General features: G+C 44.9%; 1 long non-coding RNA gene across 2 annotated transcripts in view; it reads left to right on the top strand.

Annotated features, from left to right (window-relative positions):
• Nucleotides 1-23939, top strand: part of LOC147710122 (uncharacterized) — a 131278-nt gene that overhangs the window by 73746 nt on the left and 33593 nt on the right. Inside the window, exon 3 of one of the 2 annotated variants that reach the window (XR_015295612.1) lies at nt 7876-7940. The exons of the other annotated variant lie outside the window; for it this stretch is intronic. This is a non-coding gene — a long non-coding RNA (uncharacterized LOC147710122). The remainder of the gene's footprint in view (nt 1-7875; nt 7941-23939) is intronic. 2 annotated transcript variants of the gene reach the window in all.

Below are 23939 nucleotides of genomic sequence, written 5' to 3'. Positions count from 1 at the left end.
CACTATTGTTTGTTCCTACACCTTTTAATTTGATACTTTCTTTTTTCGATGCAGTGGTAAACATTTTCAGCTTGCTGGTCCTGCCCGGACCACACTAAATTGTGCCAGTTATCAGTGTGAACCCTTGCTGGACTACCTTCTTTTGTATACTCACATGATTGTTCACTAACCTCTGACTTGAGTGTATGGTTTGACTTTGAGGCTCTAACATGACCTGTGGTCGTAGTACCTCCATTTGCTCATAACTGTCCTTTTTTCCGTTGGTTCCTTTTTCACTCCAAAGATTCTCAGCCTGCTGGTGATTGCTTGTCAGTTTCTCAGGCCTGCATCCTGCAGAGCCTTATTTAAGTCCTTTTTTAGGTCTCGCAAGACCTATAGTAAACACAAATATGGAGGGTAATTTCTCTTGTTGCTCGCCATTGGTTGATTCTTGCATAAGTCTTCTTATCTGGCTTATGGTTTGCTTTTGATTCCGAATGTCACTTCCGTTTTGCAGGAAGCAGCCCCGACCAACTACAGGAAAGCTCCGTTGCTGGCTGTTATGTACTCATTTAGGGACTACTTGTTTAACCTCTGGTCCCTGCTCGTTCTAAACAGCTGCTCTTCGGAGGTGGGGGCTGCAGATGCCCCCACCTCCCATCTGCTTAATGGGCTCTTTTATTCGTGGAGCCTGCATGATTCCCCACCCCTTGTTTTTATTTACAAGCACTACGTTTTATTATTTTTTACTTTACATCGGAGCACGGCGCACACTTTAGGGACACTGCGCTCCATTTATGTATTTATTTAACACCGGTGCATCTGAACCAGTGCTTCTTATACCCGGGGAGGGATTTGCACGTTCAGCTTGTCGCCCTATACATTTTGTAACAAAGGCATTCCCAATTCAATGGCTGCCCTCCGCTGGTGCACAGCAGCCAGTCATTGCAGGGTCCTGGCTTCATAACCCCTGCTGCTTAGCAGCCTGGTTTCACCTCACTCACCCTCCTCCGCATACCAGCGTCTGGGGGACAGCCATGTTCGGAACTGAATCTTCCTATAAGTAAACGCACCCGGCTCCTCGAGCCGCCCACTTTGGATCAGTTTGTGGTCATTCCTGCTCTAGACGCCTCTCGCACTTTTGGGGGAAGTAAACACTGAGGCCCTCTCACGCCACTGCAAGCGTGTCCTCCTCCCCACAGGCATCTCTGGGCTGCAGAAGTCACTCCGTGATGTCCACCCGCATTTGTGGAGAGGAGGCAGTGAAAACGTACAGTCACTTGAATGCTTCCATGGAGGGGATCACATCTGCCAGCAATCTGTTGTGTCCGGCTGTGAGAGGCATTTTTGGGGTTCAGCGTGTCTGAGAACCGTACTTCAGTCTGTGTGTGTCACAGTGGTGATTAACTGTTCATGGGTTTGTCCTTGTGTGTGTGAGACAAAAAGAGATTGATTCTATCTGTCCGTGCCTGTCGTACGTGTTGGTAGAGTTCACTGTCCTCCAGCCGGTGTGTGCAGGAGCAGTGATGACGTGTGAGATGTTCTGCGCATGTGTTTGTAGTGTGACATGTGCCCTAGTATGCTTCTACTTGTGTTTTTGTGTACAGACTACACTGCTCAGGAATGTGATCACAAACAGGGGCTCATTGCCTGCTTTCACAATCCCCCTGCTAATTGCGCACCCCCCCCCTCCCCCGATCAAATATGACTCATCCCTCCCCCACCTCTCGCCTGCCTTCACAGCCGGGAGTGCAGCCTCTTAACAAGGCGCCCAGAAGCTGCCTTCCCTGTGTGGGTCAGGAGAGGCGTCTGCACACTTTAACCCCCTCCCTATCTCCTACTCTTTCTCTCTCTGTTACTTTAATTGCCTGCTATCGTTCTCCTTTTCTCTCTCCGTTCTTCTCACTTTCTGTCACTCGTCGCTTCTCCTCTTTCTGTTACTCTCAGCTCTTTCTTTCCCTCCCCCATCATGCTGTCTCCCTCCACTCCTTCCTCAACTATTTCTCTCCTCTCACATGTTCTCTTCATTACTTGCTAGTCCTCTTCTTTCTAACTCCTTCTGTCAGTCTCTCCTTTTTCTTTTGGGTGTCCTTTTCACCCTCTATGACCCACACTTCTATGACACTCTCTTTGTCATTTTTCTTTTCCACCCTCTTCCCTCTTTTTTCTCTCCATTGCATATTGCGCTATTTCTTTCCCAGTCTCTCAGACTCTTTTTCAGCCCCCCCCCGAAATGTATCGATCTATCGCCCTCACTCTATCCGTCTATCGCCCTCACTCTATCGCTCTCAATCGATCTATCTTTCTATCTATCTATCTCCCTCACTCTATCTCTCGCCCTCACTCTATCTCTCGCCCTCACTCTATCTCTCGCCCTCACTCTATCGCCCTCACTCTATCTTTCACCCTCACCCTCACTCTATCTAGCTATCAGCCTCACTCTATCTATCAATCAATCTATCTCTCTATCGCCCTCACTCTATCTCTCTATCGCCCTCACTCTTTCACCCTCACTCTATCGCATCACCACAGCATCACTCAGCACCACCACAGAATCACTAAGGGGCACCACAACATCACTCAGCACCACCACAGCATCACTAAGGGGCACTACAACATCACTATGCGCTACCACAGCATCACTGAACGCTACAGCATCACTCGTCGCCACCACAACATCACTCCCCTTCACCACAGCATCAATCTGTGCAACCATTCAACAACAACTGGTTCAAATATCTTCTCTCAATGTTTCAAGCTTTATTACAAATGTCACAAAAAGAGGTTAATATTTCACTTCTGTTCTTGTATTTTCGTCACAATAAAATACACTGAACATAATCTTCACAAAAGTTATTTACAAAAGTTCAAGCTAATGCCATTATAAATTACAATAACTTTTATTTAAGTATTAATTGTTAAAAAAATTAAAAGCCTTTTGTTATTTGTAATATCAATACATCTAGGTCTCGTAAATACAGCACACATTGCAATACAAATGCTATAGGTGTCACATTTGCGAAAGTTATAACTATTGGCATTGTAACTGACAAAGCTATTATTTTCAAAACCAACACAAAAATAAAAAATGTCATTTACAATACCAATAGCTCAAACTTTCCTAATGCGAGACCTATTGCATTGCAAATGCTTGTTGTATCAAGAGGGTATTCCACACCAGAACTACCACCGTTTGATAATACACTAATGCTGCATAGTTTGTCCCCCTTAGGGGTGTACCATTGTTTGTTTCAAAGTGAAGTATTTTTTAAATTAGGCAGGGTAGAAGTGTTTGGTAATAGTAATCCCATTAGACTGAGGCTTTCTATAAAGATTTTCAGAGGTCTCCCCGCTGCCTCTCCTGAAGTGATATATTTCCTTGTTACTTTCGTTATCCCTTATGATTGGAGTCAACGGTTGACGGAGACCTACCCTCTCATCAGTTCTGTGATTAAGAACTGGGAAAGGTAAATCAGTGTGCGTTATTGAATTACATTACTGTATGGTCTGTTTGTTTTATGAACATGTGGCCCAGTAATAGTGTAGTCTCCGCTTTTGTCGTCTGAGTGAGCTTTGTTCCCTTCTCACCCATGCTTGTTGCCAGCTGTTGCTTTTTCCATCTCCTTAGGTTTTCCTTGGGCATTGCTCTTGTTCTCCCGGATATCATTTTGTCCGTCAGACAAAACCTACCAAGGTGCCCCTGAAGCTGCTCCCAGCAGTTTCTCCCAGAGCTCCATTCAGGCCCTAGGAGCTCATGACTCATAGACTGGTGGCACGCACAAGCCGCAACAAGACCTATGGCACATGCTTCTGCTCCCGCCAACCTCTCTCCCTGTGCTCGCTGCTTACAACTAGATCTGCTGGTACTCTTGGTGATATTTTTAGTCCCTTTTAATGTATTATAGTATCATTTATGCATTTGGTGGCTCCTGGTGGGTTTGATTTAATAGTTTGGTGGTGTGAGTATTGCAAACCATATACTGCCACCTTGAAGCCACTGTCACCTCTTGGCCTGCCCTGTCCAAGATCACTCCTTGCCCAATCCTCACCCTTGTCCGCGTACACCTGCACTGGCTGCATTACTCACTCATGTCACTCCTTACTTGAGATGGCATGTGAGATTGGGGGCTAGGGCGGTGAGGCAACCAGGCAGGCAGCCAGACGGCTAAACAGTTTGTCATCCGGAGGAAGGTGTGCGGCAGGTAATGGCTGGTGGTGGCAGTGTAAGTGAAGACAGCAGCCATAAGCCCTATGAGGCTATAAGACTTATCAGCATTGAGGCCATGCAAATGCAGGCGGTTGCAACCTCCTCGCTGCTTCTCCTACCCCGGTGTATGCATCCGTGTCCGATCACCTTGAGGATAACAGTCTTTGGGCCCATTCTTTGGGCATAACTGGTAAGTTTCCAAATCCGTGCGTGCCAGTTGTTTTAGTTTGAGAACATATTTTCTATGCCAAGACCAGATTAACATTACAAAATGTTTAAATGGCTAATGTTAATATATTGATTTATATAAGTATAAACAATTTGTTCAATGTTATTTTACAAGGTGAAGCTGCAAGTTCTTAGTCAACAGCCTCAACTGCTTTGCCCACTGCCTGAGAAAAGATCAAACGCCTTCAATGGGAGTAGTACTTCTGCTGATGAGGATGATCTCCAAGACTGGCCTGGCCCTTCAGGTGTGTGTGATCAGCGACCTACGTCTCTCGCTTGTGATATGAAATCTAATACATCAACAGAGTCCAACCTCTTGTGGCTGTACACCACCAACAGCTGTGGCCACCCCTGTCCTGCCTACTGTGACCACTACAGCGATAACATCTGCTGTGCAGCCAGGACTCGCAATACCTGTGGCCACCCACTCAAGGCCACTGTGCGGTTTGAAAAGGGCTGCAGCAGGATCTGCTTTAGGAAGGAAGGTCCAGTGTGTGGTCACCGTTGTCTACACAAGTAGAGAATCGATGGTTGCGGCTATGGATGAGGAGGATCAGCCAGGCCATATTATTGTACTTCTCAGAGCTAAAAAGGACCCACTGTGGAGCCAGAAGGACCACTCTGCATTCCAGGGTGGTGCAGGATAGCTTGGGAGCATTGTCAGGAGCAGTGTTGCGTTAAGCAGCCGCTTCTCATGGTCAAGCAACGTCTGCTGCCAGCTTGGTCCCAGAAACATTTGCAGCTGGCAGCATCACAGAAAGTGGTACACTGTTACACACCAAGCCAGCTGGTATCCGCACCCCAGCATTGTTGACACTCAGGACACTTCAGTAGCCTATAAAAGTAACGAATCTGGCCTAGTTGAATACAACACCCAAGACACCACTACCAAGAGAATCACAAAGTGATGTCCCAGTGAGAGGGTCTAGACTATTCACCTTAGCCACGCTCTGTGCGAACATTTCTAATCCACTCATGAGCGTATCTGGAAAAGGACTCCATGCAGTTGTTAGCTCATCTTTAATTCCTCTTTTAAAACAAACAAGTTAACTTATTTTCAGAGAATCTGAAATTATACTTTTTGTTCTAATTTAGAAAATACTAATCCATACTAACATAATAAAGAGAGAGCCCAAACCTTTGAGGCAGGTAATCTCAGGAACCACAGCACCAATCACAAAACACAAAACACAAAACAGCGTTGGAAAGGGCAGTTGCAGCAGAAGGACATAGGCTATGCAGAAGCCCACCATATACATTTAAAAGGTAAACGAACCGTGCCAGCAAAGTAGTCCCTTGTGGGCGTGTCTGCGTTGTGATGTGGGCGTGTGCTGGGGGCGTGACAAACGTTGGGGGCGTGTGGGACGTTCCGCCCTTCAGGCCATGTCTCATATCGTGTGCTCTGGGCGTGTGCTGGGGGCGTGGGCGTGTATGGGGCGCGGGATTACGGGAAAAAAAAGCGAGCGTTGTTCCCAGGTTCTGTACATTCCAGCTCCGGGTGTCCACCCTGCTCCCTTTAAATACCCCTGCACCCCATAATCATAACCCACCCTTATTCCTTAAAATACCCCAACACCCTTAAACACTAACCCATCTTAACCCTATAAATATACCCTGTACCCCAAAACCCAAACCTATCCCTAAACCCTAAAATAAAACCTGTACCCCCAAACCTAGCCCTGAACCCTATAAATACCCCTGTACCTCAAAACCCAAACCTACCCCTGAATCCTAAAAATACCCCTGTACCCCAAAACCCAAACCTAGCCCTGAACCCTAAAAATACCCCTGTACCCCAAAACCCAAACCTACCCCTGAACCCCAAAACACCCCTGTACCCCAAAACCCAAACCTAGCCCTAAACCCTTTAAAATACCCCTGTACCCCAAAACTCAAACCTACCCCTGAACCCTAAAACTACCCCTGTACCCCAAAACCCAAACCTAGCCCAAAAATAACCCTGTACCCCAAAACCCAAACCTACCCCTGAACCCTAAAATACCCCTGTATCCCCAAAACCCAAACCTAGCCCTGAACCCTAAAAATACCCCTGTACCCCAAAACCCATACCTATCCCTAAACCCTAAAACTACCCCTGTACCCCATAACCCAAAACTATATCTGGATCCTTAAAACAAACAAAAAAAAACATACCTCAGTACCCCAAAACATATACCCCTATACCCAAACTTATCTTATCCAAACATTTAAAAAAAACATGCTTTTACCATTAATGCATTTACAACGAATTTCGTTGTAAATGTATGCGTGGTAAAGCATATAAAATGTAATGCCATGCGTTATAATGGCATTGCGGAGTCATGGTACTCGTAATGAAAGTATGAGGAGTGATGGTATGCTGAAAGAAAGTTGAGGAATAATGGGTGTTTACCCTCCCCCGGTAAGTACATTGGTGGCACGGCGGCCCACATCTCCAGCAACATACTCATATTTTTTCACCACCCATTTGAAAAATGCACAGGTCTCTCTCATTGATGGCCAGCGCCGACATACACTTTTAGACACACCTCCCGCCACAAGTTCTAGAATTGGGAACTTTAGAGCTGGGGAGCTACGTTCGAATCTCGGCATCAGCTCAAAATCCTGTGATTCCAGGCAAATCGCTTTGTCTCCCCGTGCCTACCACAAATGAATGTGTTCTTCTGTAATGTAAATTGTGCTCATGCCATGTTGAGTTTGCGCTATATAATATTGCAAGGAAAAATAAAGTAGGGAAACTCGAGTTCACACACTACTGAACGCGCACTCTTAAGTGCATCAGCAGTGCACTGTGAATCGGAGCGTTTCACAGGCCTGTCACAGATAAGAAATGCTATCAAAACGAAATCCTACAAAACAATATACTACTGGGCGGAAGCAATTCATACCCGGACAACGTCGGGACTGGCTGCTAGTATAATGAATAAAAAAGTGTTACAACTTTCTTCTTCTCATAAAATAAAATAAGCATTACTTTGATCGGTTATGAAAACATACATTTTTTTCTATCATTTGTACGTAATGGGAACCATTCATTTTATGCACACAATACACATTTCATTATAACAAAATGTTTTGATTGCTGCCTTAACAGTATGTACAACTATACAGTGGTTTACTACATTTGCTGTTTAATATTAACATGATATACATATAAGAGCCCAGAACGATCTGTCAACAATCTTTGTAAACACTTGTCTACATTAAACTATGCAGAGAAGACACATCATTAGGAGGTACGGAACAAATAAAATATTATTAAGCTTAATGACAAAGCAATAATGTCCGTTACAATGCACGGGATATAATGATTCCATCGATTGTAAAGATTTAAAGTCAGTGTTACATGTGGTTAGCAAGGGCTTCTCCACATGCATTTTTAAGGCAGTTAGACCACATGCCTTCTAACCAGCAAGTGTTGTAGACCTCCTCAACAGTTGCCGCTCATTTTCTTCTGCCAGGGCCCACCATGGTTGAAGTAGCAGGTGTCCAGCTCCAACTAGTTATTGTGAGCCACCAGAGTCAGGTAAGCTGCTCACATGAAAAACACTTACATTCATATTTGTTTAGTTATGAAGACGATTGTAATTGACTTCAAACTCTGGCAACATTTCACACCTGCCACACGAAAACATTTTCATAACCCAAGTGGCGTTTTGTCATTCACACATACTACTGCAAAACCACATATTAATTTTAACTTTTATGTGTAAATTTGAAATGTGCTTACTATGTTTACCATATTTGTACCAAAAAAATATGAAAAACAGAGGAACCTGGGATAATGCTCATATTTCAATATTTAAAGCCAATGCCTGACCAAAGACACACAAAATATATATTATTAGAAATGTTTATATTTTTTAATCAAGTACGCCAGAAATGTGTACGTAATGTACTCCACAATCATTAATAACTGCAAAGCCAACATTAAATTAAAATGTTGAGCCAAAATACTTTACCATTAGGTATGCTGTAAGCTAAAACAAATGAGTCAGACATTGGTACGACTACGCAGTACCTGCGTTTGGCATGGAGAAGCTGTGTGTTCGACCAGGGCAACAGAATCTGAGTGACAAAATGATTAACATCCATGGTGTCACTAAGCATTGCATATTTTCGTATGAATGTTGTTTTGTTGTAGTAAAAGCTTTAAGACCTGGCACAGGAACACCGTGGCTGTGGAAGTTGCCTTTCCAACTACCAAGCCAATGGGGCACTTTTGGTATGCACTTGACATTGAAAATGTTGGACCATATATGGTACATAAGTAAACATGCTTACTAATGACTTTTTGTTACTTTGTTTTCTTATCTTGCTCTTTTCAGGTCAGCCCCCACAATGAAGACAAAGATCTGGAGGGCCATTGGCAGACCAGTGCACCACCAGGTGGTCTTTAAGTTCCCACTGTTTCCCACTTCCGGAAACAGTGGGAAGACCATCGACAATAGGCCTATCCCATTGCGCCTACAAACTAGGATGATCCTTCCAGCAATCAAAAAGCAGTGCAACGTTTTTTTCTGACCATCCCCTCATAACGCCACACATTTTGGCAATGGCCTACCCCAGTGGTTCCCAAACTTTTTTGTCCCGTGGCTCCCTTGTCCAAATTGGCAGTTGGCCGTGGCTCCCCACCATTTTTTTACCCGCGCACCGGGGTGCCGCAGCGCACACTTTGGGAACCACTGGTCTACATGAAGAATCAAGCCTAGACGTGATGAAGGATTCAGAGAGTAGCTATCACCATAAAACTTTATTTGCAATCACAAAGATCTTATAAAGTACATGTCAATGCATACAACACCATCATAGAGTAGTATAAAGCACTCCCACTAAAAGTAACCAGGCTAGAGAAAGGCTCAAGGAGTTCTGTGGCATTACAAGAAGTGTACGTGGGGTGGGCTCTGATCATGGGCGTCCGCAGAAATGTTTCCCGGGGGCGCACATTTTTAACTTCATCACCATCCCCCTTGCACCCTTCTCCCCTCTGCCTTCAACCCTTCTCCCCTCCCCCTTGCACCCTTCTCCGCTCTGCCTTGCACCCTTCTCCGCTCTGCCTTGCACCCTTCTCCTCTCTGCCTTGCACCCTACTCCCCTCTGCCTTGCACCCTTCTCCCCCTCCGCCTTGCACCCTTCTCCGCCTTGCACCCTTCTCCCCTTCTCCCTTGCACCCTTCTCCCCCTTCGCCTTGCACCATTCTCCCCTCAGCCTTGCACCCTTCTCCCCTCTGCCTTGCACCTTTCTCCCCTCTGCCTTGCACCCTTCTTCCCTCTGCCTTGCACCCTTCTCCGCTCTGCCTTGCACCCTTCTCCGCTCTGCCTTGCACCCTTCTACTCCCTCTGCCTTGCACCCTTCTCCCCTCTGCCTTGCACCCTTCTCCCCTCTGCCTTGCACCCTTCTCCCCTCTGCCTTGCACCCTTCTACCCTCTCTGCCTTGCACCCTTCTACCCTCTCTGCCTTGCACCCTTCTACCCCCTGTGCCTTGCACCATTATCCCCTCTGCCTTGCACCCTTCTCCTCTCTGCCTTGCACCCTTCTCCACTCTGCCTTGCAACCTCCCCGTCTCTGCCTTGCACCCTTCTCCCCCTCCGCCTTGTACCCTACTCCCCCTCCGCCTTGTACCCTTCTCTACCTTGCATCCTTCTCCCCTCTGTCTTGCACCCTTCTCCCCCACACAGGACGCACTGGCGATCCAGGGGGGGCAAGTAATCCGCCTTGCCCCCCTCTGCGGAAGCCCATGGCTCTGATGAACCCAAGATGGCTCACCAGATCCCATCTACCCAGTGTTTTAAGTGGGCTGGGTCCCCATCAAGCTGTCCATTTTTGCCTTCAGCCTCAAGATGAAAAAAACTATCTTAACTCTGTAGCAGTCACTTCACTGCCTTTTGAGGTAACACCAAAGAGACTTGTTTTAGTTCTTTCAGTCTCATCATAAGGTTTCTAATAAAAAATAATAATAGTTTTTAAGTAAATCGTCGTGGAAGAAGAAACGATACGCCCATCTCTGAAAGAGTTGTTTGTCTTCAAGGAAAAATGTCACTTGCTGAATCCCGTTTCACCACGAATGAAGGACGTGTCTCTCAGTAAATGTATTTCTGTCAGAGACCTGCAGGTGTCTCATGGCGCTCAAAAAACAATCCTCCACTTGCGAGGGGGGGTGGGGTGAGGGGATGAGCTATCCCCAAGGAAGGGCTACAATAAAATAAACTTAACACACCAGAGACCCCAGCACCCTGCCCTGCTCAACTCCCATCCTAATACTTTACACTGCCCCTGGGGGTGCTTTCTCCCACCGGAGTCTAAACATCCAGTCATAGGCTCAAGGTGGTATGACATAGCATTGAGGACCCCGAACAGTGGTGAGGGACACATGTTTCACCATCAGACATTCATTTCACGGGTCACCAGGAGAGGATGTGGCTAAACGACTAGAGCGGCCGAATTTAAAGCTGGGGAACTGGGTTCGAGTCTCGACAGGGATGCGCAACACCGTGTGATTCTGGGAAAATCACTTAATCTCCCCGTGCCTAAAAATGAATGTGTCCGTCTGTAACGCAACTGGTGCTAATGTAAAGTGCTCTGATGCCTTTGGATGGAGTTAGCGCTATATAAAACTGCAAAAAAATACTTGGTAGGGTGCCTTGTGCTGCTTTTGGGGAGCATTGAATCAGATGACGTAGTAAAATTACAAAGAGCACGGCGCAAGAGGCTTTTCACATCACCATAAATTCATAAACAGCCTCTGAAGACGTTTAACCAGTAGGCGCTTTATACAGCGCTATATATGAAGCTGTTTGTGTTCCGCGGTGCACATTCTGCCTACATGAAACAGTGGAGCTGGCAGAGCGCGGCTGCATCAGGGCCTAGGCCTCGTCCTGGACCGAGCTCTAGAGGACATAAAAAGAAGCACTTCAAGAATCTGTTTGAGGTCACCTACCAAGAGTCAAAAGTCAACTGCACCTGCGTTAGTTCAGAATCACCTCGTGTAAGGAAGGCTAAGGGACCCCTAAGCCTTAGGAGTGACCACTCATCTGGGCCCATTAACAGTAATTACAGAGTCCCCCACCCCCAGACATTGCCAGCACGATGGACCTCCCTTCCTACAGATTTACGACCCCCCCCATCAGCGCCCCCCTTTCAGGACAGAGCTAGGCTCATGTCCTCCACAGCGCCTGGATGTCCACAATTCTATTTTTTTTTACCTTTTTATATTTTAAATCAAGATTCAAACTGAGGTTCACGTTCTCATGACCTGCATTGTATGCAAAACTACGTATCTGTACAATTTAATGTATTGTTTATCATTTATTGTTTAAAAGTTATTTTGATTTTACTTGAATTTTTCTGTCCCAGGAAACGAGTCAGCACAATGCTTAAACATATCTTTAAGTCTTGTCTCACAGCATAACAAACATATTGATACTGATAATCATGCCGTCTTATGTCTTGCTCACGTACCGCCATTGTTTTGATCTCTATGTCTACCTTAATCTGTAAAATTTGTGAAGCGCTCTGATGCCTTCGGGTCAAGTTTGCGCTATATAAAACTACACAAATTAGTGCTCTATATTCTCTTCGAAGACTTTCTCTCTCACACACTCCCTATTTTTGTCCTAATCTCTCTGTTTTTCTGTGTCGTTGCCTCTCTCTCTCTCTCTGTCACACTTACCTAGCTCTTGGTGCCTTTGTCTTTTTAGGGCTGGCCTGCTGTGCGCATGCGCATAGCTGGCATGCTCTATAGGGGCTTAAATAAGCTTTACCTACACTGGCGATTGACTGGCGATTTGATGCTGTGCCCGTGGCTTTTAGGTCAATGCGCAAGCGCATTGACCTAAAATGCGCGTGCACATCATCAAATCGCCAGTCAATCGCCAGCAGCACTCCTCCCCTGCTGCTTCACACCCTCATGCCGCTCTCCCCGCTCCGCCCCCTCCCCTGCCCGCCGTGTCGCATTTCTCATCCCCCCCTCCCCACAGCAATGCCCTCAGCCGGCCGTACTTTCACTTTGACGGCCGCTGGCCGTCTCTCGTGTTTCTCCTTGTTTCGCTCTGTCCAATCAATCTCGCGCACTCTCTCACATTCACTAATTCTCACTCGTTTGCACTCTTGCTCATTCATATTCTGACTCACTCATACTTTCTCACTCACACGAATTCTTACTCATTCTCAATCACAGATAAACTCACTGTCATTTGTTCAGTCTCACTCACACTCCCCAGACTTGTTACTCATTCATTCTCCGACACTCACCTTCCTCACTTGTTTTTCATTTTGCTGCCGCTTTTAATTTCATTCCGCAGCCGTTTTTGATTTAATTTTGCTGCCACTTTTAATTTCATTTTGCGGCCGCTTTAGATTTCATTTCACGGCCGCTTTTTTTCACTAACAGAGTTTACGAGTCTTTGTGTCATGGTGAAAAGTGCCAATTTCTTGACACGCTCAGGCACTGCATGTGTTTTAAAAAAAAACTGATTTCCGAGATGCTACTTTGTTTTCAATGGACAAACCTGCAATGTACGTCGCAGATAATACATGCATAGTACTGGCCTTCATGAAGGGTTTCCTTTAATATAAGACCCATTCCAGGCTTGCCAGTCTGGTGCGCGCATACGTTTGTACTCAAGTGTTTTGAGGGTAGAGCATTGCAAAAGACAATAGTTCGGCATTTGGCAGCCGAGACGGTTTAGCTTTGCCAGTGATTGTCTTGCAGTAGTCCTAGGATTCTTCTACATATCCATCTTTTCCTTCCCTGCCACCGCTTTGCTATGCTCTATTTGCACAACCCCCCCTAAACACCTGAATGCACCCTATTTTCGTTACCTTCAGCGTCTGACAGCAGCGCGTTTAACGTGTAGCATACTATTGGCATAGTTGCAGTCAAGCCCTTTCCATCCCCGCCATCTCTTTGCTATACCCGATTGCAAAATCCCCCCCCCCCCTTTCTGAACACCCGAAAGCAGGCTATTTTATTATTATTACCTACAGCGTCTGCCTACGCCTCGGGCAAACGGTGGCGTAATATTGGTACTAGGCACTCTCAGGTAACACTACCCCTCCATCGCCCAACTGCACCTAAACCCTGTTGTTCAGTCATGCAGGGTCTGTGCGAGGCGTCCGCAGAGCAATGCCACGTTAATGGTTGTTGCACGTGCTTCAAAAGCGGCATATTTTTAATGTCATTAATAGTTTACCTGCTAATAACCAATGCCTACAAACCACCTCAATCTTCTGTTTATAGAGCTTACTGCTTCTGATCTTTTTTACCACAGTCAAATAAAAAGCTAAAGGCAGGAACACTGAGCCTCAAACTGCAAACAAAAGTGCTCAATTAGCACACAGCACAAAAGCTGCCTGCAACATGTTCCACAAAAATAGCACAACCACATGTATTTTTTTTACACAAAGGGCTTACACATTGCATAAACAACACATTTAGCACTTTTAAGGGAGGGCTCAGTGAGCACTTTTGTGCAAATTGTTACATGTTAAGTCTGTGCAGAGGGCGCACCGCTCACTTTTATATTACGTGCTCAGCCAGCATCCTGCACAGAGTTCGCAGCCATTGTGGTGTATGGAGGCCGTAGTTACACTTTACAAGTGAAGCATACTTTTAACCTTTTAGCAAAACCCCACATCTAAGAGTAATGCTATAAACCACTTTTATTTTAGGCAAAAACAAACCAGCAAAATGTTGCCTACTATTTGCGTAGTTGTATTTAATTAGCTGGTAAAAGCCTGTTATTTTTCTGCTTTTTAGCATCTACTGTGAAGGGTTACTTTATCTCCATGGGAGAATCTCTACGTGTACAGCTGGCGCCTGGCATGTGGTTAGTTTAATTACGCCGGATTAGGTGCTAAAAAGCAAGTTATATATTGCTTTTTAGAATCTGCTGTGAGTTGTTAGTTGACCTCCATGGGGGATATGTGCATGTTTCTAAATGGCGCCTGGCGCTACGTTTATGAGCTTCGTGTTTGTTGTTAAACATTTAAGCCTTATGCTTTGTAGTACAAGAACTGTTAATAATAGAATCGGTGGCTATGTCACTAGCGCCATGTGCGCTTCAGTAACAAGCAGATAAGAAATTTGACTGTATTTTAACAGTATGCTGTTGTAATACGGCTACTTTTCTTTATAGCGTACTGTTTAGTTTTATTTACATTTCATATATATGTCATTATATACAATAGCTTTTGCTGTTGTTCTGTTTTTTTGGGAGTTATGCATTATACAAGAACAATACTAAGACTTAATCTAAAGCACACCTATTGCGCGACCAGTTACTGATAGTTTAAGAAATCATCAGCACAATCTTAGGCTGAAAAACGATCCAGCACACAGCCAGGTTCAAAACGGAGCCAATCCCCAGCCAGTCACAAGAGTATAATGCTCCTATTAAAACTTATACATGCTAGACGCAAGCAAAAAATACTCTTACCCGAAACAATAATAAACAGTTAATAGCCATGTTAGAAACCACCTTATTTTTTAGGGAAAGAACAAACTTGTAAAGCGTTGCCCAGCACAATTTCATTCTGCTGCAGTATAAACTTTAAACGGGTGCCTGTACAAGCACATAACATAGGGAGGGGTGGACTTTAGTTACAGCACTAGGAGTACAGGGTTGGAGCTTAAACTTTCATAGTGTTAGTGCCACTGCTGTAAGTTCTCACTTTTTAACAGCATACTCTTTCATTTGCCAATCACTAAGCCAGCGCTCCTCCATTCCTTTAGATCTGCAGCAACCCAACAACTGTCTTAGTCTCCTCCCCCCCCCCTCTCACCGTCATATTCCTTTGTAAACTGTATTCTACTCCCAACAAACCATGTCCTCACAGACAGCAAATACTCTGTTTTTGCCATCTAGAAATCTGAACCGCACACAAGCAACCCATCCAATAGGGCCATACCTATTACTAACTTCCTACGCTAGCATAGCAAAGGTAGTCTAACCTAGCACCACCCCTCCATTGACTAACTACACCTAAGGTAGTCTAACCTAGCACCACCCCTCCATTGACTAACTACACCTAAACTCAGTCCTTTACAGTCTTGTTAGGATCTGTGCGGGCGTTTGCAGAGGAATGCCACACTGCTACTTGTTGTACATACATCAAAAGCAGCATCTCCAATGCATCATACATTACCTACCTGCTATTAAGCAATGCCTACAAACCACCTCGAGTGAGCATTAACTGCAAAACAAAATGCTCAATCAGCACCTTGCACAAAAGTTACCTGCAACATGTTGCATAGAAATAGCACAACCATATGTTGCTTTTTTTACAAAGGGCTTACACATTGCGCAAAAAACACATCTAGCAGTATTAGCAAAGGCCTTAGCTAGCACTTTTGTGCGAATTGTTGCATGTCAAGTCTGTACAAAAGGCATACTATTCACCTTTACAGTATATGCTGAAGTCAGCACTGTGCATGGAGTTCGCACCTATTGCGGTCACTGAGCCTCAAACTGCAAACAAAAATACTCAATTAGCACACAGTGCAAAAGGTGCCTGCAAATTATTGCACCAAAATAGCACAACCACATGTAGCTTTTTTATACAAAGGGCTTACAGATTATATAAACAACACATCTATCTATCGCCATCACTCTATCTATCGATCGCCCTCACTCTATCTATCGCCCTCACTCTATCTATCGCCCTCACTCTATCTATCGCCCTCACTCTATCTATCGCCCTCACTCTATCGCCCACACTCTATCGATCGCCCTCACTCTATCTATCGCCCTCACACTATCTATCTATTGCCTTCACTCTATCTATTGCCCTCACTCAATCTATCTATTGCCCTCACTCTATCTATCTATTGCCCTCACTCTATCTATCGCCCTCACTCTATCTATTGCCCTCACTTAATCTATCTATTGCCCTCACTCTATCTATCTATCGCCCTCACTCTATCTATCGCCCTCACTCTATCTATCGCCCTCACTCTATCGCCCTCACTCCATCTATCTATCGCCCTCACTCTATCTATCGCCCACACTCTATCTATCGCCCACACTCTATCTATCGCCCACACTCTATCTGTCTATCTATTGCACTCACTGTATCTATCGCCCTCACTCTATCTATCGCCCTCACACTATCTATCGTCCTCCCTCCCTCTAACTATCTAACGCCCTCACTCTATCACACTCTCTCTATCTATCTAACGCCCTCACTCTATCACCCTCCCTCAATCTATCTATTGCACTCACTCTATCTATCTATTGCACTCACTCTATCTATCGCATCACCACAGCATCACTCAGCACCACCACAGCATCACTCAGGGGCACCACAACATCACTATGCGCTACCACTGCATCACTGAACGCCACAGCATTACTCGTCGCCACCACAACATCACTCAGCGCCACCACTGCATCAATCTGTGCAACCATTCAAAAACAACTGGTTCAAATATGTTCTCTCAATGTTTCAAGCTTTATTACAAATGTCACAAAAGTTTAAGCTATTGCCATTATAAATTACAATAACTTTTATTTAAGTATTAATTATTTAAAAAAATTAAAAGCCATTGTTATTTGTAATATCAATACATCTAAGTCACGTAAATACAACACATATTGCATTACAAATGCTATAGGTGTCACATTTGCGAAAGTTAAAACTATTGGCATTGTAAATGACAAAGCTATTAATTTAGCTATTTTCAAAACCAACACATAAATAAAAAAAGTGTCCTTTACAATACCAATAGCTCAAACTTTCCTAATGCGAGACCTATTGCATTTCCAATGCTTGTTATTTTCCATCTCTCTCTCTCCTTCTTATGTGCGCTCACTCTCACAGTTACACGTTAAGTGTGTGTCTCACTCCTGTCCAAGCCGAGCCCGCCGAATGACGGACGACTGAGGGCTGTTGGTAGCAATTTCCCACAGTGTGCCCGCGGCGCCCCAGGCACCTCATTACGGCGCACCGGGGAGCCGCGGCTCACATTTTGGGAACCACAGGCCTACCCTGACCAGGAGGGGGAGGGCTGAAGGCCATAAAGCATTGACCAGTCTGTAAGTGTATTTATGTAGAAATATATGTATGTTATTTCTAACTGTTCCTTCAAGTTGCACTAGAATGTCACAATTTAAAAAAATAAAATGATGTTCCTTTTAAAAGTGCTATGCTATTGAATGTATTCAAAGTTATAGTTTGCCAGACAGCTGCTGTTTCACAAAAGTCACAGATATTCCTTCCACTTTATTAAAAGTTCCATTACATATAATGCACTTGCGATAAGGCGGACTGGATATCTGTCACATTTATTACGCAGCAACATAAGTGTGAAACTATAAATAAGACACATTGTCAATAATTTATTTGTGCCTTTGCTGTTGGAATATCTGTTACTGATGTATTATGCCCACAAAAATCATTCCTGCACTGTGATCAAGTGGCTCATGGCACTAACCCTCATGTGGTGTATGTAAACAGTTCTGGACATGCTCCAATCTAGAGAGAAGTTGTCTTGCCACAACTGTGCTTTTAATAATATTTTGTGACATGGATGGTATGGTAGCCCCCTGGCCACTTTTTCAGGCTGTATTGTGCCCTGGGCAAGTGTGTGAACTAACAATTGTACAAAGGGGGCCAAGGCATTGGCAGGCACTGGTTTAATTTGAGTTTATGTCTCCAAAGTTGTGAAAATGTAATGGCAGTATGTAGAAATAACGTATTGCTGGGCATGGGCTACTGGTATGCTCATATGGAGATTTTTGCAGTCAACAATATTTAAAAGTAAACCTGTACCAATATGCTCCAGAGTGATTTTTGCAGATGGGATAATGCTTGAAAACATGACAGAGCAGACTTACATTTTCGAGGTGTATTGAAGCATATCTAATTTGTGTGTTTGCTCAAATATATGTCAGAGTTTGCTTTAGAGTTGACAGATTGGGTGCTCCATCACAAATGTCGGTTATATCCATCATGCCTTATAAGTTCCTTATGTTCTGTATTACTTGTAATAGTTTGAGTGGGATATCTGCCACGTTTGTGACCGTAACCTATCCACCAAACTCTGAATCAGGCGCAGAGTGCCTCTTACAACAAACTTTATAGATGACACGCAGTTTGAAATGTGATTTCATATGTGGATACTTAGTGGAATTGAGGTTTACTTGTAATTCACTCATTAAAAAATATAATGCATTCTTTTGAGTTTTGCCGATTTGTAGTCTGTGACAAGTGACGTATATTCCACCTGCCTTATTACAAGTGCTAGATAATATAATGCGCTTGACATCTGTAATAAAGCAACCTGTCATCAAAAATCAGTACTTGCCTTTTATGAAGTCCCATAGTGTGCCTTTTATTGAGATGAGTAAGGTAATTGTCTGTTTGGCACTTTTTGATATGTGTAGCTTTTGCTATTGACCTTTCTAGTATGTAGTTCATGTGTGTATCTGTATGCTTTCCACTTCCTCAAGTGCAAGCAATGGCATCAATGGCCAATCTTCAGTGGGCATGCAGGAGACCCAGTGGGAGGTCGAAAGGGGGAACCACTGGCACAGCGGAACCCAGTGGCAATGAGGGTGATGGGACTGACCAGTAAGCGACTAGAATTTGGGATTGTGTGTCCTCCAACTCCGGGCAGCACCTTGTGGTTGCAGTGAAACCAGCGCAGGCCCAAGTGTCTGTTCCTATAACTGCCACTACTGTCACCAGCCTCACCCTCATTCCTGTCCCTCCTTATAAAGCTAGTGCCTAGTTGGTAAACAGGCTGGGATCTCCTCTGCTTTAGGCACCACCAATTCTGTCTCCATTTCTCAAGCATTGGGGTCCGAGGAGGAAATGAATTTTCTAATGAACCACTCTGTGGTGCAGATAAAATTGTTGCATCCAGTCCAGAGTGTCTGCCAGCAACTCCCGAAAGTGATTGCCATCCCGGATGACGTGTTCTGCTTTGTCTGCCCTACAGCGAGATTTGCTCATTCCTGGTGCCTTCACTGACGCCAATGCTTTTGGTACACCCACCGCTACCCCTTCTTCTGTTCCCATTCAAACACTGACACCATTCCACAACCTGCCCTCATTCAAAACCCTGACCCCATTTAACCACTTGTCCCAATTCAAAGTCCTGACCCTCATCCACAGCCAACTTGGTTCTCCCTCTGATCCAGGTCATCAACCTCCCTCCACCAGACTCCAACACACCATATATCCCATAACATTCCCATTCCCCCAAATACTCCCATCTACTAAAACGTCACCATTCCCTTTGGCATCCCTCCACAGAACCCTCTGCCCCTGCCATGGGCAAAACAAAGTATCTGAAAATCCAAACCTATCCCAATAAGTAGGTGCCCAGACATCCATCGACTCCTGGAGGATGTAGTGCCCCTTGAACAGGATACTACTGTATTGTGGATGCAAGTAGAAGGTATAGAGCCTAATAAGTCACATTTATTTTTTATTGCTTAAACCTGGACTTTACTTAGCTTTGTTATATTTATATATAATACCCTGAAGAAAAATATTTTTCTTATCTTATTTGTTATTTATAAAAAAAATAGATTTCAACCTTTCTTGTGTTTTGTATATTTGGTGACGTAATGTAAGGTAATTTAATATAAGGTGGATAAGTAGCGCACTGCCTGTCATCCGTAGGGTATCCAGGTACTGAATGTAATTGGTTTTGGTTAAGGTTAGTGTTTGCCATATGTGATCGTGTATTCAAGTATTTTACTTGGATTAAGCATTAACTTCAATTTTCAGGACTTGTGATTTCTCATCTGTTGTATTGCAGGGGTTGTAGTTCATTCCCTTTCGCACGTTTGTTTCAGCATGCTAGTGTTGTGAGGGCCTAGTGTGTATGTGGCTACACCCTAACTTCATTATTTTTGGGATTTAAATGCTAGCATACATATGGCGGTACAAAAGGGGGTGGTGATGGACGAAGCATATGAACCAATCAAACACTCGCACCCAGTCAACAGATCTGGGTTTAATTCATGACCGTTCTTTAGCCCACTCTGCCACCCCAGTTCAGACATGGCCATATGCAAATCAGTCTGACCCTGTGCCTCATGGGAACAGTCCAGCCCGAACTGCCAAGCCATGCCTTCCCTGGACCGGAAACAAGCTTCCGAGGACCGGTTTCTGGCATTTCAGCCGTCTTCAGCCCGGCTTGCTTGAATCCAGTTGCAAAGTGAGCGAGGGACTAACGTCTGAGCATACCCCGCCAACTTATGGCTTGGCAGTTCGGGCTGGACTCTCGCCCACACCTACAGTCCACACCCACAACCGTTGCATCATCTTTTTTTTTTCTTTCTTTCAGATTTCTTTATTGGTTTCAACACTCAAAGAATCACAAACATTGGTAGGCATATATTCCAGTCTGGTTATAGTGGGTTCATACAGTATAGCAGTGCATAGTAAATCAAGCAGTCATTCCAGGCGAGTGTCTATTATTTCTGGGCATTTCCATCTCTACGGTTATATATATGTACCCCCTCTATGAGCGTTCCATCCGCTCCACTTTTTATCCCATTTAATGGGACATCCTCTAGATTTAAAGACTTTTTTTTCTGCAATCATACACTTGTCAAAATCAGCTGCCCAAGCTTTAGTCAAAGGTCTTTCTGTTGCCCCCCATTTCATTGCAATTGCTTTCTTTACTAAAGTATACCCCAGAGTTGCTAGTTGCTGTTCCACTTCTGTGAGATCGGTCGCTTCCCAAATATTAAGAAGCCCCAGGAGTGTTTACCTATAGCGTCTTGCATTTGTGTTGTAGCCTTGTCCCATATGTGTCGTATGTGGGGGCAGTCCCATATAGTATGATAGAAGGTTGCCTCTTGGTGACAGCTCTGCACGCAAACATAGCGTATCTTGTCTAGTTCCCATTCTAGTTAAAGTAACCTCGTAAGGTATGTTCTATGTAGGATTTTTAATTAGATGAGTCGTAAACGAAGAGGGGACATCAGTGCAGTTTGCCAGTCTTCGATGTGTCCGACATCGGCTTGCCACCTATCTCTGAGAGTTTGAAAGGGATCTGGCAGGTTGTTGCATAGTTTACGATACATTAGTGAAATGGCTTTGTATGGGATGGGCTCAGAAAGCAGTCGGTCCTCCAAAGAGGAGAATTCTGGCAAATGACCCATGTCTGGAAGTGCCACTGTGAGTGCATGGCGGATCTGCAAATAACTCTCTCTTTGAGTCAGCTTAGATTTTTCCTGTAGTGCACTAATTGTAAGGATTTTACCCTTTTTTACTAACTGGCCTACGGTAGAGATTCCGATTGTGTCCCATTTATCAAATCCTGATTGATAAAACTGGAGCCTCAGTTTTTGAGAGACCCACAGGGGTGTGGCCCGAGTCAGCACACAGGTCCAGCCCAGACGTTTAGTCGCCTGATGCCAAATTTCCACCATCCAAGCCATAGGGCCCAGATATCTCCCTTTCCAGGACTTTGTGTATAGGGCTCCCAAGCACTCCTCCCTTCCCACCTGATATCTGTCTAACATGTAAGCTGGGTCTGCCGGAGAACGGTACAGCCAGTGATTTATTGCAACTAATTGCGAGGCCCAGTAGTAGTCATATATCCGGAAGTGCAATCTCCCCGTCGTACCACCCTTTGGTCAGTTTATGCAATGCGAGGCGTGCCTCCACTCCACAGTAGCGATCGGACCTCACTTTTAAAACAAGAGTTGGGAATCGTGTAGCCGCATTTTTGGAGGATATCCAAAACCGCGGGAGAGCAAGCATCTTAAACAGGGCAGCTCGGCCTAACAATGAAAGCGGTAGCGCTCTCCAATGTTCCACATCATTACGCTGTCGATCTAAAGGGACGGCTGGATTTTTCTCATAGAAGAGTTGGGGGTCAGGAGTAATAAAAACTCTAAGGTAGCGAAATCTGTCAAGGGCTATTTCAATCTTGCATCCCGGAGGAAGCCTGAGAATTGGACCCCGAAGAACAAACTGCAACAATTTAACCCAGGTGATGGCATTGCCAGCGTATTTGCCGGAATTTGTAAAAATATTCAAAGCTCTGTGTATTGAAGTATAAAGGGACGCTAAATATATCAATGTCGTCGGCGTAAAGTTATATCCTATCTTCGTTTTCTGTCTCCCATTTCAATCCTCTGAGTACAACATCTCCTCGCACCCAGGACGCCAGTGGTTCCAGCATCAAGGAGAAATGCAGGAGGGAAGGGGGGCAGCCTTGTCTATTGCCTCTGCCTAATGAAAATATATGGGACGTGCGGTAATTGACCTTTACGTGACCCTGCAGCTTCATGTAGAGTAGCGTAACCGACCCCAGGAATCGCGTGCCAAACCCCATGCGTCTCAGCACTTCGAAAAGATAACTCTATGGAGTCGAATACCATAGAAGCATCAAGGGAGAGCACCACTGCATCTTCAGCTCTATATTGTGACGCCCCAGGACATTGTGAATGCCGCGAATATTCAGTGCTGTGTTCCGCCCCGGCATAAAGCCTGATTGATCGGCATGGACTAAGGAGGGGAGCATTGCCACCAAGTGAGAAGCCAGGAGCTTTGCCAAAACTTTAGCCTCAACATTAAAGAAATCGGTCAATAAGAACCACAACTATCAGCCGGTTTTCCTGGCTTTCGGCTGACTACAATAGACGTCAGACGTTGGTTCTCCGGCAGGATTCCTTTCTCAAAGCTTTCATTATACATGTTTTTGAGGTGTGGCGCTACCCGTAGGACCATGGACTTAAGGAATGGGACTCCGTTCGGTCCCATTGACTTCCCTGATTGGATACTAAATATTGCTTCGCATATCTCTTGGTCTGTTTCCAGTACATACCTATCTTCCTCCGATGAAGTGGAGAGGTGCATGTCTGCTAACAATTGGCGAGAGTCCTCAGCCGTATATGCGGTTGAGGAGGTAAAGACCACCTCCAGATGGTCAGCGAATACCTCCGCAATGTCCTGCGGATCTGAAATCTGCTCCACCCCCTTAATGGACAGTCCGGGTACCCAACACTCCCCTTGTTCCCTTTTCTTCAGCCTAGCAAGCATTTTCCCGGCTCTGTCCCCCAACTCATACACCTTATATTGTGTTTGTAATAGTTGAGCATGAGTCCTCTCCCATGCCAGAGTTTTATATTCTAACTGATAGTGAATTGGTGTGTCGTGGCCTCACCAGGTGAGGAGGCATGCTGCGCCTGCAGTTGCTGAAGTTCACTCTCTAATTGTGACAGCTGTTGATTTTGTTTTCTGACATACCCCACTTTTAACGCTAAGGCTTGCCTCATTGGCCTCCCACACTATCTGTGCTGAGTTCACTGATTCGACATTGTTAGTAAAATAGTGGTCTCTTTGCGTAAGCAGGGTCTCCTTTATATCCGTAAATTTAAGTAACCATGTATTGAGGACAATGGTATTCTGCTGCTTTTTGATATGATAGGTAAGCTCGATCTACACTGGGGAATGATCTGAAATGCCTCTGGGCAGACCGTGTTGGTGTCTAAAACGTCCAATAGCTGCTAGATGTGTAAGTAAATTGTCTATGCGGGACATGCTCTTGTGTGCA

This window comes from Lissotriton vulgaris, chromosome 5, assembly GCF_964263255.1.
Source record: "Lissotriton vulgaris chromosome 5, aLisVul1.2, whole genome shotgun sequence".
Lineage (NCBI taxonomy): Eukaryota > Metazoa > Chordata > Amphibia > Caudata > Salamandridae > Lissotriton > Lissotriton vulgaris.
This window is presented reverse-complemented; position numbering and strand designations above follow the sequence as displayed.